Here is a 14,190-nt window from a genome sequence, read left to right as displayed (position 1 = left end):
TTTGTCACATATTTGGGAGTAATTCCGTTACTTTTTTTTACTTCACTTATGAGCTTAATGGCTTTTCTTGCACATCCTTCTTGTATTAGTGACATCAAAATTTATAGAGCTAAGTGTATCCACTCCCCATATCAAAAGCTTTCCATGGATTTCCTACAATATACTATAAAATCCTTTATGTGACCTCCCAGGTCATAAGGTATCTGGCTTCACTCTCCAAGCTATTTGTTACTTCCTGCTTGTCATTGGAGCAGCAATGGAACTTCTTCTAAACTGTGTAAAAATAAAGGCACATTCAGTGTCTTATATTTTCAATGTGTCCTCTTTATTCAGAAATGCCATAATCAAAAGGAAGGTATTTTTTAAACCACTATCTAAAAAGAGTAACAATAAATTTCATGCTTGACATTATCAACATTAGTTCTAAGCTATGTCTTGAGCTTAAAATACTTTACTCTTTCAATGGTTAATTGGTTGCTTACTACTGCAGGCTAGGTACTAGGGAGAAAAAAATCTAATTATGGCCATCAGCTTGAAAAACAAAATGTCTATCAACCAAGTGGATATAAGAGTTTTGCAGGAGAAACACAGTGAGTTAAATGGGGAACACAATGAAAGTAAAGTAACGGGAGTATGGAGGAGAAACTATCCAATAGGATAGTAAAGTCAGAGTGAACATACAGGACGAGAGAGGTGAATTTGACAATCCCTAGATTAAGAGTAGATGCCACCGGCCCTGGCCAGTTGGCTCAGCAGTAGAGCGTCAGCCTGGCGTGCGGGGGACCCGGGTTCAATTCCCGGCCAGGGCACATAGGAGAAGCGCCCATTTGCTTCTCCACCCCCCCCCCCCTCCTTCCTCTCTGTCTCTCTCTTCTCCTCCCGCAGCCAAGGCTCCATTGGAGCAAAGATGGCCCGGGCACTGGGGATGGCTCCTTGGCCTCTGCCCCAGGCGCTAGAGTGGCTCTGGTCGCGGCAGAGCGACGCCCCGGAGGGGCAGAGTATCGCCCCCTGGTGGGCAGAGCGTCGCCCTGGTGGGCGTGCCGGGTGGATCCCGGTCGGGCGCATGCGGGAGTCTGTCTGACTGTCTCTCCCCGTTTCCAGCTTCAGAAAAATACAACAACAACAACAAAAAAAAGAGTAGATGCCACCAAAGTGACAGAGATCATTTAAAAGGTCATGAGAAAGAGACGAGTAAACTGAAGCAAATCCTCACTTACTAGGATTCTGGCAACCAGGAGCCAGGCTGTACAGGGCATCCTGAGTATAAAAGATTTCACCATGTGGTATCACTGAAGATGCCCATGACTCTGAGATGTGCTTGATGGCCTTCACACCAATGCAGTGATTCCAAAAACTATCATTTATAGTATATGATGCATTCAGAGTTTAGAAATAAATTATTATAGTGAATTTTAGTGTATTTGGACCTCTTAAGAGACATTATCATTATTTCTATATTATTCAAAATTCAGGACGATTAATTGACAAGGTCACAGAGAGGTCATTGAAGCCTAATTCATCCCCCTCCTTTTGATAATGTCTGTGTCCACACTTTAAATAAAAACAATGTGATTTTTTCCCATGCACTTCACTCTAAAGCAAATTCCTATTTGCTTTATATGACTTTCCTAGAAACCATGTGTTGTAATCAGTCTCTCCCCTTCCCTAACTATCTTCCTCAGCTGAAATAACCGGAAAGCATTTCCCTTGCTCCCCTCTGAGCCTCCAGACTTTGGAACTGTTTCTAGCAAAATTTCCCCATAATATTTAAATAGACTATTCATTCTGAAAATGTCTTTAAAAATTAAGATTTCGGGTTTGATCATAAATAAGATGATTACATTAAAATAGGATAATTTCACCTTCATGTTCATGTTCAGTAAAAAATTTCTTGCAGGAACATGAGAACAAGAATTCATCTGAGAGAGAGACTTCTCTTCTTTTTTCTACATATTAACTTTTAACATTTTATAGAGAACCATAATTTCATAGCAGGTTAAAGAATGAATTCCTTCAAGTTTAAGAATTAAGAAAGAAAACATTATAACAAAGAAAAGAAAGAAAAGAAGAGAGACACTCCTTCATGTCTTGCCGGAAATGCGTGCTTGCCACTGCTCGGCGATTTCTAAAAGCAAAATGAGAGTTCCACCTAGTGGCCGTACGGAGACACTGCAGTTCACACTTCACCCACACAGAAGGGAAACCCCGTGTATCCGAAATTCACGTCAGACACACATTTTTAACCGAAATTATCAAATGTTATGCCATATAACACTAAAAAAAAACCAAACGCCACAGATGCCTTTTTAAAAATCATTATTTAATTTGTCCACATTACTATTACACTGCAACAGAAATAGGGTCTAGCTAGGTTTTATTTGTTTTCATGTTTTTACATTATATAACAAGTCTTTTCTAATACTCTTCCATAAAGCTTGGGCTAACAAGTGAGTGGTTGTAATCTTAATTTGTATGTGATAGTCATCTGTTTAAATTATTTAGCAGGTACACCACATGTTATACTAAACTAAGTAGTGGAATGTGCTAACTTCAGAAACCAACCACAGGCAGATAAGCCTAACATTTAAAAATAGCACCCTATAAATAAAAAGGAAAGTCATCCTCTGGGTTTTTAAAAAATAAAATCAGTTAGGAAATATACACATCAGCTACCTTGCTTTCTTTATTATCTTAAATTAAGTCATCCACATACCCTGCCACATTCTATCTCCCTGACAAGATAAACCTCAGAGGTGTCTCTCCTCGCAAATTACAGTGACCAAAGGGCTTCAGGTCCTTACCTCTCTATTTCACAAAAGAGTTGTGGCTTATTTTAAGGCTATACATGTTGCATTTAAGATTTGTTTCTTACAGTATCAAGCAGTAGTGCATTTGAGCATCCATTTATAATGTTTAATTCACCAAACCTTTCTGACAGACTAAAAGAGGGTTTCACACATTGGCTGGAAACAAGCATATTATCATGGGGTCAATGTTAAATGATATATTTTTATATTAAACCTATAAAACATTATCTAAATATAAAATTTGGGCCAGTGTATATAATGATTAAGAATGTGGGTTTTTGCCTAACCAGGTAGTGGCGCAGCGGATAGAGCATCGGACTAGGATGCAGAGGACCCAGGTTCAAAACCCTGAGGTCGTTGCTGGCTTGAGCATGGGGTTGCTGGCTTGAGTATGGGATCATAGACATGACACCATGGTCACTAGCTTGAGCCCAAAGGTCACCAGCTTGAGCAAGAGATAGATTCAGTATTTTGTTACAAGGACTTTAAATATCAACTCAACTCAACTGAATTCTGATACCTCACTTCTCTTGAGTTTCATACTGCTGGATAAAGTTGTTTATCTAGAAAGCACAGTCTATCCCAAGCTGATGTATACCATCAAAAAAACCCCAAAATACACACACATGAATTTTCTTCTTTCAATTCTCTCCTAGGTCGATTCATGAGTCTATGTTTATTGTACTAATAAGCCAAACTCTAAAAATAGGTGATAACTATATTATTATAATAGCTGCCACACTACTCCTGTAATGGCTATTCTTATGTCTTCATGGAATCATGTGCTGTCTTTACCAACTCTGTGATCTTGGGAAAATCAACTGCAAGAAGGTATTCTCTCATCTTTGCTACCAATGCAGCCAGTTAAAAGAGAGAGAGAAAAAAACACGATTATATATGTGATACTCCTATAAAAACTAAAAATGTCAGAAGAGAATACATTTTTAAGGTTGAGATGACAAAATATTTATGATTATTAAGAGTGAAATCTTGTAACTTTTATTTAGAATGGCTTCTTTAGTTGGAAGCCATCTTCTAGATCAGCAATTTTGAACTTGTGTGCTATAAGAATTTTTAAAACATGTAATACCTGACAATTTAATCAGGGGCACATGGACCTCTTTTCCCTTAGACTGTTAAATAAATAGTAAAAAAACAAACAAACACACACACACACAAAAAAACAGCCAACACATCAATGGCTGTCCAGTGTACATAAATCAAAATATACCTATTTTTTCTCATATCATCAAAATGTGTGTTTATTGGAGTGCCACAGAATTTTAGTAATCGGGGTATGTATGCCAGGAGATGAAAGCAGTTGAAAATCACTGCTCTAGAACTTTATTCTCAGGTTGTATGAAATCTGAAAATGTCTTAGATAAAACCTTGGTCTAACTTGTCACCCAGTTTTTTTCCAATGCACAGAACTAGGAGCTCAGTAAAAGGATTGCGTGCACCATCTGTCCATTTTGTGTTGCATAGTAAATTTTATACTAAAAATGTCTTTTATTTCCCACACCAGAACACAAGAAATTTGCTATCTTTTTTGGTCTCGTGAATGACTTAATTTAGTCATTAACATACAGTAAGTTGCTGATGGTTAGAGTTATAAAAAAGGTAGTTAGTCATACATAAACAATAGTTCAATTTAAAAATCACAATGAAGAATTTCAAATATTTCTGAGGTAAAAATTCAGCCTGATATTTGGATGTCTCTATTTGCAAATTCAACTATCCATGTAATACAACTGCAAACTCTAAATTTTATGTTAGATGTCTTTTAAATAAATATATGATATGTAAACATATGCATACTTTACATAATTTTGCATATAAAGGCATATAAGTTTCTCTAAATTTTTAAAAGCTAAAACATTCCTGAAAGATACATTTTTATATGTAGCCATTCATAATTTGGTCCACATGAAAAGTGTAAATCTGAACATAACCATGAAACAGTTAAGGAAAATAATTATACAGTGCTAATTTTATCCTAATCTGATGTAAATATATAAAGCCCTTAAAAAGAGAGCCCAAGAACAAATTTAAAAAGATTCAGAGGCTAGGAGCACATAGAATAATACAGTGCATGAAGGCAGAGATCGATGCTACGAGCACATAGAATAATACAGTGCATGAAGGCAGAGATCGATCCAGCTCGAGTTTGGAAGTACCTACTATGTGCCAGTTGCCCTTACAAACTTCATTTAAATGTGAACTGGCTGCTCTTTCAAATGAAAGAAACTGGAAATCTGAGAAGTTGATCATTTCCTAAAGTAATACTACCTGAATTCTTTTAAAGGAATTTAGGCATTTGCTTATTTACTTATTTTACTTACATAAAATAACTCTCACACATTTAATAAATCACATCCTCAGGCACAAATACCATGATTCATGACCTCAGAGCAAAATCCAATATACCTGGTATCGGCACAATGCATTGTATTCAACAGGTTATCAATAAATGTTTATTGAATTAAATAAAACTAATTTGAAGGTACCTGATCCCATAAAATATTTATAAATTTTATTTTTTCAAGTTTTGTTGTGAATGAATCAAAGAAGATTTGTACAAAAATGCTGTTTCTGGCCCTGGCCGGTTGGCTCAGTGGTAGAGCGTTGGCCTGGCGTGCGGGGGACCCGGGTTCGATTCCCAGCCAGGGCACATAGGAGAAGAGCCCATTTGCTTCTCCATTCCCCCCCCTGCTTCCTCTCTGTCTCTCTCTTCCCCTCCCGCAGCCAAGGCTCCATTGGAGCAAAGATGGCCCGGGCACTGGGGATGGCTCCTTGGCCTCTGCCCCAGGCACTAGAGTGGCTCTGGTCGCGGCAGAGCGACTCCCCGGAGGGGCAGAGCATCACCTCCTGGTGGGCAGAGCATCGCCCCTGGTGGGCGTGCCAGGTGAATCCCGGTCGGGCGCATGCGGGAGTCTGTCTGACTGTCTCTCCCCGTTTCCAGCTTCAGAAAAATACAAAAAAAAAACAAAAATGCTGTTTCTCTTGCAAGGATTGATATCTACAATATTATATAATAAATGACATTTTAATATACTAGAAACTATAGTTACAATTTTCCTTCAAACATGATTTCGATCTTTATGATATAGCTAAATATTTTATTCTACAGATACAATATAGTTTTCATTTCTAATTGTGAAAACACACCATTCTCTAGAATTATGACAATGATTCATTACACACAAAGGCTTTACCTGAGAAGAAATAAGTAATGGCTATCATTGAATTTACTCCTCCCAACAGACTGGTTCCCTGCCTCTAGGCAGAGAGAAAAGAAAATCCAATCTTGATGAATTCAGATTTCTTGTTTGACAAGAATTATATTGTTACTAATTAATTAAAATAGAAGTGAAAGACTCCTGGACAAAAAATAATAGCCTTCTAGTTGAACACCTGAGCTTTGGATCAGTCTAAAACTATTTCCTCAGAACAGACGGAGATGCCATAATACCAAATATCTGGGCTACAGTGCTGAAAGGAAGACAGCAGGGAACAACACTGCATCCCTCAAGTTTCAACTGAAAAACAGTAGCTACACATACACTACTCTGAGGCTGCTTCTAGAATTCCTCTGTCTTTGTTTTTGAATTATGCTAAACTCGTTTCTCCTTAATTGTAAGTTCCCCTTGCTTTCTTCTATGTTCCCCCCTGAACCTGTATTTTCCATGTCCTTATACAGAGTCCAACTCATAATTTGGGGCCCGAGGGGCCTTCTCTATTCCAAGTATTCCCAAGATCTAGAATGCATTTGGGGTAACATTTTGAACTACATGTATCCTTTTAAGAAAAGCACATGAGTTCCAAAGTTCAAGGTGTGCCGTGTCTTATTCCCTACATAATATTTATATGAATTCTTACATTGCCAAATTTTCAAAAGCATAATTTCAAAACTCTACATGTCTATGCTTACAGGATGGCAATTATAGTTAAGTTCCTTCCAACACTCTTCTTCAATAAGGGGTTTCATACACTGTTATGAACTGGCAATGGGAAGTGACTTCAGCATCTTCCTTTAGCACCTTGATAGGATAAAGTTAATCATAAATATTAAATTGTGCTATATATTTTTAAATCCTTGAAAACAGACACTCAATGTGAGCATCTGGTCAATACAGAAATATCAGTTAGGTAGGTTTGTTTAGGAACAGTAGCAAAACTTTTGCAATTTATACCACATGGCTTTCAGCCTACTAGGGCCAACGCCCTGTGTTCAGTGACCCTGGGGAACCATGCTGTTTGGAGGTCACAACTGTTCATTTCAAGCCTCTGGGACAGTGATAAGAATTTTGAAGTGACTTCAACAGACATCACACCTCCAGCTGCGTGGGTAAATACCCTTCATCAATGGAGAAGGATTGTTAGGTATACATATTTTTTGGCTAATCCTTTCACCTTCTTTCATCCAGACCTCTTCTCCCCTTCCCTGGGACAGCTGTCCATCTCCTCCATGTGTCCATGCCTCTGTTTCTATCTTGTTCTACAGCTTATTGTGATGATTAAATTCCACATATGGGTGAAATCATATGGTATTTGTCTTTCTCTGACTGGCTCGCTTCATTTAGCGTAATACTCTGCAGTTCCATCCATGCCGCCCCAAAGGGAAGATTCCATTCTTTATTACAGCGATGTAGTATTCCATTGTATAAAAGGACCACAGCTTTTTCATCATCCACTGACAGACACTTGGGCTGTTTCCAGATCGTGGCTATTGTAAATAACATTGTAATGAACATGGGAGTGCATATATTCTTTCTAATTGTATTTCAGGATTCTTAGGATACATTCCCAGAAGTGGCATACCTGGGTCAAACAGCAGATCCCTTTTCTTGAGGAAACTCCCTACTGTTTTCCACAGTAGCTGAATGAGTCTTCAATCCTATCAACAGTGCATCAGGGTTCCTTTTCTCCATATTCTCACCAGCATTTGTTTGCTGATCTGTTGATGATAGCCATTCTGGTAGGTAGGAGGCAGTATTTCACTGTGGTTTTAATTTGTATTTCTCTGATAATTAGTGGAGTTGAGCTTGTTTGTTGTTTTTTTTTTTTGTATGACTATTAGCCATCAGTATGTCCTCTTAGGAGAAGTGTCTATTCAGATTCTTTGACCACTTGCTAATTGGATTATTTGTGTTCCTGGTGTTCAGTTGTACAAGTTCTTCATAAATTTTGGTTATTAACCCTTTATCAGATGTATCAGCAAATGTACTCTCTCACTCAGGGGGGTTGTCTTTTCATTTTGTTAATGGTCTCATTCTTTTATTTTGACATTACATTTAATGGGGTGACACTGGTCAATAAGAGTACATGTGGTTCAGGTGGATGAACATCTCTACAGCATTTAAACTGTTGATTGCCTTGTGTGCCCATCACCCAAAGTCTAATCATCTTCTGTCACTTCACATTTGTCCCTGTTTACTTCCCTCCGCCCACTGCCTTTCCTCTGGTAACTACTTCACTACTGTCTCTGTCCATGAGTCTCATTTTTGTGTCCCATCTATGTCTGACATCATAGAGTTCTGAGCTTTTTCTGATTTACTTATTTTATTTAGCATGATTCTGTCGAGGTCCAACCAGATTGTCATAAATGGCAATATATCATCCTTTCTTAGGGCTGAGCAGTATTCCATTGTATATATGTACCACATCTTCTTTATCCAATTCTCCATCGAGGGACAATTTGGTTGTTTCTATATCTTGGCAACCATGAATAATGCTGCAATGAACATGAGGGGTACATATTTGTTTGTATACCAGTGTTTTCAAGTTTTGGGCATAGATGCTCACTAAAGGGATTGCTGGGTCATATGGCAGATCTCTTCTTAATATTTTGAGAAACTCTCATACTGTCTTCCATAATGTCTGTATCAATTTATGTTCCCACCAGTAGTAAATGAGGGTTCTTCTTTCTCCACAGCTTTTCCAACACTTGCTTTACCTGTCGGGTTGATAACAACCAATATAACAGGTGTGAGGTAATATCTCATTGTAGTTTTGATTTCTATTTGGTTAGCTTCCATTTGATTGTTTGTTGTTTAGCTTTGTGAGTTCTTATTTATTTTGGATATTAACCCTTTATCAGAGCTGTTGTTTGCAAATACATTTTACAAAGGTTTTCAAATACAAAATAATCCATGTAGTTGTACTAGGTCTAAGTTAAAATAGCAGCAGTTATCATTAAATGAGTATTTACTATATCCAAACAACAAGCTAGAGTCTTACATACCCTTTTTAAAAATATTAACAACCACCTTTAAGGATAATTAGAATATGCATTTTAAAAGGTGAAAACTTAGATTTTCAAAACTAGGTAAATTGTCAAAAGTCACAGAGTTAAAGTCAACCTAGAATTTTAACTTGAACTTTGTTTTATCTTCAGACAAGAAAATAAAAGGCGGGTAGGTGAACAGCTAATGAATCAATTGATCAATAGACAAGTTACAACAGTTTTCATTTATTGAGCATTAAGTATGTGAGATCTCATTCATTATCAATATAACTTTGTAACATGTTTATTTCCATGTTTACAAACAAGGAAACCAAGGCTAAAAGTGACAGACACCAATGTCACTGCATCCTAAAAGACACAACTATAACTAAAAGGTCTGGATTTTAAACCAACATTTCACTATCCAGAATTTCTTTCAAAGCTCTCAGTCTTTTCACTACCACACATCAGTTACTCTTCAGAAATAAATTTTAATAAAATTAGTACAAAGTTGAATCTAACCAGAAAAAGCAACTTAAAATATTCAAGAACACCGAAAAAAAAAAAGACTTAAAAACTAATATTGCTGAAATGGAAAATACTGAATGGCCACATATTACTCTAGCACTGAACTGTACAAATGAATACATCCACAGGAGGTGACTTCCTGTGAGCTTTTCATAGACAACCCCTCACTCATGACTTCCATGCATGTTGCTACCTTTCTTCGCATCACGGTGACATGGAACAGGTTCAAGTCACTTCTCTTAAAACTTTATGTCTAGTCTCAGGAGGTGAACAACATCAGTCTAGGAGGCAAACATTACTGCTATCTTTCTATATAAGTTTATTAAAGGAATGCTATGCTACCTTAAATTCCAAAAGTGGTTCTAAATAAATATATAAGTATTTTTCACTTGCTGCTTTAAACTGCCCCCCCTCAAAAAGAGGATGCTAAACCTGATGTTTGCCTGCATTCACTCATTTCTAAGGCATGAAGTATCAAATCTAAGTTTAGGGGAACCAAAAAAACCTAAAATACCTTGAATTTTACATATTCTAACAATTTCTGCATTTATCAGTTATCAGTAAGGAAAATATACACAACTTGGCACACATATGTTAGACCACTCCTGAATCAGACATCTTCTCACCCAGTGAATAATTGAGAACTGACTTCTGAAACGGTAGCCTACTTCTTATCACCCCTCCACGCACTGTCTAAAGCCATTCCCTGTTTCAGAAAGCTGTCTTCTTTGGGATCCTTCACAGCAAAAGAATTCTTAGTTGACACAAATCTACCAAGGATCTCTTGATCAAATCCCATTGCTCTTGTGTTCCTAAAATAATATCAGCGGCAAATACTCTCGAGGATTTTTAATGTGCCAGAAACTTCATTTTTCATATTGTTTAACTCCATTGATTCTTAATTTTTTAACTCCTTTTTTCTTCAAAACAATCCAGATGAGGACAATAAGGCTCAGAGATAACTATTTTTGCTTCACTAGTACAGTTAGAAAGTAGAGAATTTTATGTCTTATATCAAGTTCTACACCTATTTTGTTGAATTTGAAATCCATTGCCATGAGGCAATATGTTTATTCTTATTAAAACACAAATGACATCCCAGGGCCCATTGTAGGGTTTTTGTTCTTCACTTTAGAAAGTTACAATCTTTCCAACAGCTATCAGAATCTCCCCAACAATTATTGCATAGCTACTTACTTTTTACATGTATACTGATTATGATAACAACTAGAGGAATAAAAAGTCTAGAATGTGGCCTTTGTAAGCAACACGTATTTCTGAGCAGATGGCCCGAAAAGCAGTGATAACTTTTAAAAGAGAGAAAATATTCTAAATATTTATCTATTGAATCATGTTATGTTTGAAATAACATATGTGGATAAAGTAAGTAATTTAAAACAAAGTTCACTTCCACCAGCATGCGGCTCCCATATGTTCCTCCATGCACATACACCAGAATACCATTCAATAAATTCTATGAGTCAATATGGGGACAGCACTTTAAAGATGTTTGTGAGAAAATATGAACTGGAATAATTTGTGACGAATATACAGGCAGAAGACATATTAAAGAGTAAAGAAATATGGGTTAATAGAACAACAAGTAAGAAAACAGGTATTTTACACACGTTGAGAGAGACAAATAAACCCTCCATACAGAGGCCAGGGAGCATATTATGAAAAAAAAAAAAAAATCTAAAATGTCTATTGAAAGGTCCAATGTGCCAGACGCAGGCTCAGGAGGTATGTATGTTACTGATTCAGGAAGACACCTGAGAATGGCAGCATGTTAATTATATCCATCTGAAATTGTAACACAGATGAAGTTGAATGGTGAGAGACAGGAGGCAGGCAGGCTGTAAAAGGCATGAGCATGATCACGTGCGCCGGGTTTGGTCGTGACTTTGACTAAGATTAAAGTGCTTAAACCAAACAAAGAGTATTTTCAAAAGCTTTTTTTGTCCCCAGAGACATATTTAGGGTATCACTATATATCAAAGAACGTTCCTCGTTATCACAAGATTCAGGAATGTCTAAAGCTGACCATTGATAGATAAGAAATTCAAAAATAAACAAGCTGCTCGATAATCTTGATTTTATAATATTTTATATGTTCAAACTATACAAACCCTTACTGGAGATATTATTGAAAAAAAATGTGCAACAGAAATATTATCAACTGTGCTTAAAATTAACTGTAATGTATATATAAAGCTGCAATATCATTTAGAACAAATACATATGTTGATCAGACTAAATTATGTGATGTTCTACATTAAAGCATTGGGCCCTGACTGGTTGGCTCAGTGGTAGAGCATCGGCCTGGCATGCAGGAGTCCTGGGTTCAATTCCCAGCCAGGGCACACAGGAGAGGTACCCATCTGCTTCTCCACCCCTCCCCCTCTCCTTCCTCTCTGTCTCTCTCTTCCCCTCCCACAGCCAAGGCTCCATTGGAGCAAGGTTGGCCCAGGCGCTGAGGATGGCTCCATGGCCTCTGCCTCAGGCACTAGAATGGCTCTGGTTGCAACAGAGCAACGCCCCAGATGGGCAGAGCATCGCCCCCTGGTGGGCGTTCCAGGTGGATCCCAGTCGGGCACATGCGGGAATTTGTCTGACTGCCTCCCCATTTCCAACTTCCAAAAAATACAAAAAAAAAAAAAAAAAAATCATTGGGCAACTAAGTTACAATGGTAAACGGTGGACAAATAGATGATATAATTATATCATTACTGATTTATTAGTTTTATTTGTATAAATTTTTAAATGAAATCTGAAGGAAGAATACTGATTAAAAATAGTGATGTAAAGGATGCCAACCGACCTAATAATACTAATACATAAGAAACTTGCCGAGGACGGTGTGCTATGTGGGGTAATGATGGGACATACACAGCAGAACAGTTAACAAGGAAGAGAGAACTTCGACCCAGAACACTGAATGTCAGACGGGACTTAGACAGCTAAGAGACCAGTGCTGTGATTCCTTACCTGCTGTCACAGTTCTTTTCTTTTATAACCATAGCGACAAGGCAAAGCATAAGAAAACTGATGTATATCTTACTCTGTGATTTAGTTTAAAGTATACATACAACTCCTACCTCAAACCCAATCGAGATACCCCAGCCCAGCGTTGTTCCTCAAACTCAAAAGAATTCACTTACTCATTTCCATATTAGCAATGGATCACAAAAAGGTTAACTTATTTTATAATATTTTATGAGGAAAAAAAGAAACACTCTCTAGTTACTTAACCTCAGATGAAACTAAATTAAGCATTAACACGCCCCATCTCAATGCAGCCAGAAATAAAAAAAAAAGAGCTATCTTTAAAGACAACTCTTTGTAAACATCTTTCTCAAATGTCTGTCAATCTAAAAATGTCCCCTTTTCCCATAGTCATAGCCCAAATAATATATAGACAAATTTGAAGACATATTTGCCTAGAAAATGCAGGGGTGAAGGTCAGGATCTGGGCAGAGCCATTGCTAAATCGAGATAGTGTTTTGTGTTTTGCAAGATAAAGTTCTGGAGATGGATGGCGGTGATGGTTGCACAACAATATGAATGTATGACTGAACTGTACATTTAAAAACAGTTAATATGGCTTGACCAGGCAGTGGCACAGTGGATAGAGCATTGGCCTGGGAAGCTGAGGACCCAGGTTCAGAACCCCAAGGTCGCCGGCTTGAGTGTGGGCTCATCCGGCCTAAACTAGGGATCATGGCTTAAGCCCAAGGTCACTAGCTTGAGCTCAAGGTCACTGGCTTGAGCAAAAGGTTATTGGCTCAGCTAGAGCCCCCTGTTCAAGGCACATATGAGAAAGCAATCAATCAACAACTGAGCCACAACTATGAGTTGATGCTTCTCATCTCTCTCCATTCCTGTCTGTCCCTGTCTGTCTCCTGCACCCCAGCTCTCTCTTTCTCTCTCTCTAAAAAAAAAAAAAAAAGTTAATATGGTAAATTTTGTTAACTACGTTTTACCACAATCAAATTTTTTTAACAGACCAGACATTATAGAGTTTTGCAAAGTTACCATTTCTATCACCACAAATCGTTGCCCTTCCTAGCCCCTGGTCCAGCCCAAAGCAGAAGAAAAACAGAACAGCATGAATAGAAAAGTATGTCACATGGGGTAGAAAGAGTCTCACAGAATTTAGCATCAAGGCACAATAAGAAGGAAAATTTTCCATGACTTATTATATAAAAAAATAATTTTCAGATCAGTATATACATTATCCTATATATATCTATCAAAATAAAAATGATACATGTTTGTATACATGTAGTCTATATATCTGAAGTAAAGATCTCCAAAGAAACATGCAGATACTGACAATAATGAAAGGTTTTTGGTTGGAATGATGCTTATTTAAATATATCAATGTTATCTTGATACACGTTTATCAACCGTGTATCATGTTTGTAAAATACACCAAAGCAATAATTGCCACTAAAGCTAAAATCCCTGAAGACAGAGTCTAATTTCTTAGATAATCATTACCTCAGGACGGTCAGCCACAGACTGCAGTCAGGTCGCCTGGGTTGTAATCCCAGGTCTACTGCGCGAGCACCAGCTGTGCAAAATGCCAGTTAGCGTCTCTCTACCTCGAGAATGTCTTGTGGGAGT

Source organism: Saccopteryx leptura, chromosome 8 (genome assembly GCF_036850995.1).
Source record: "Saccopteryx leptura isolate mSacLep1 chromosome 8, mSacLep1_pri_phased_curated, whole genome shotgun sequence".
In the NCBI taxonomy this organism is placed as follows: domain Eukaryota; kingdom Metazoa; phylum Chordata; class Mammalia; order Chiroptera; family Emballonuridae; genus Saccopteryx; species Saccopteryx leptura.
This window is presented reverse-complemented; position numbering follows the sequence as displayed.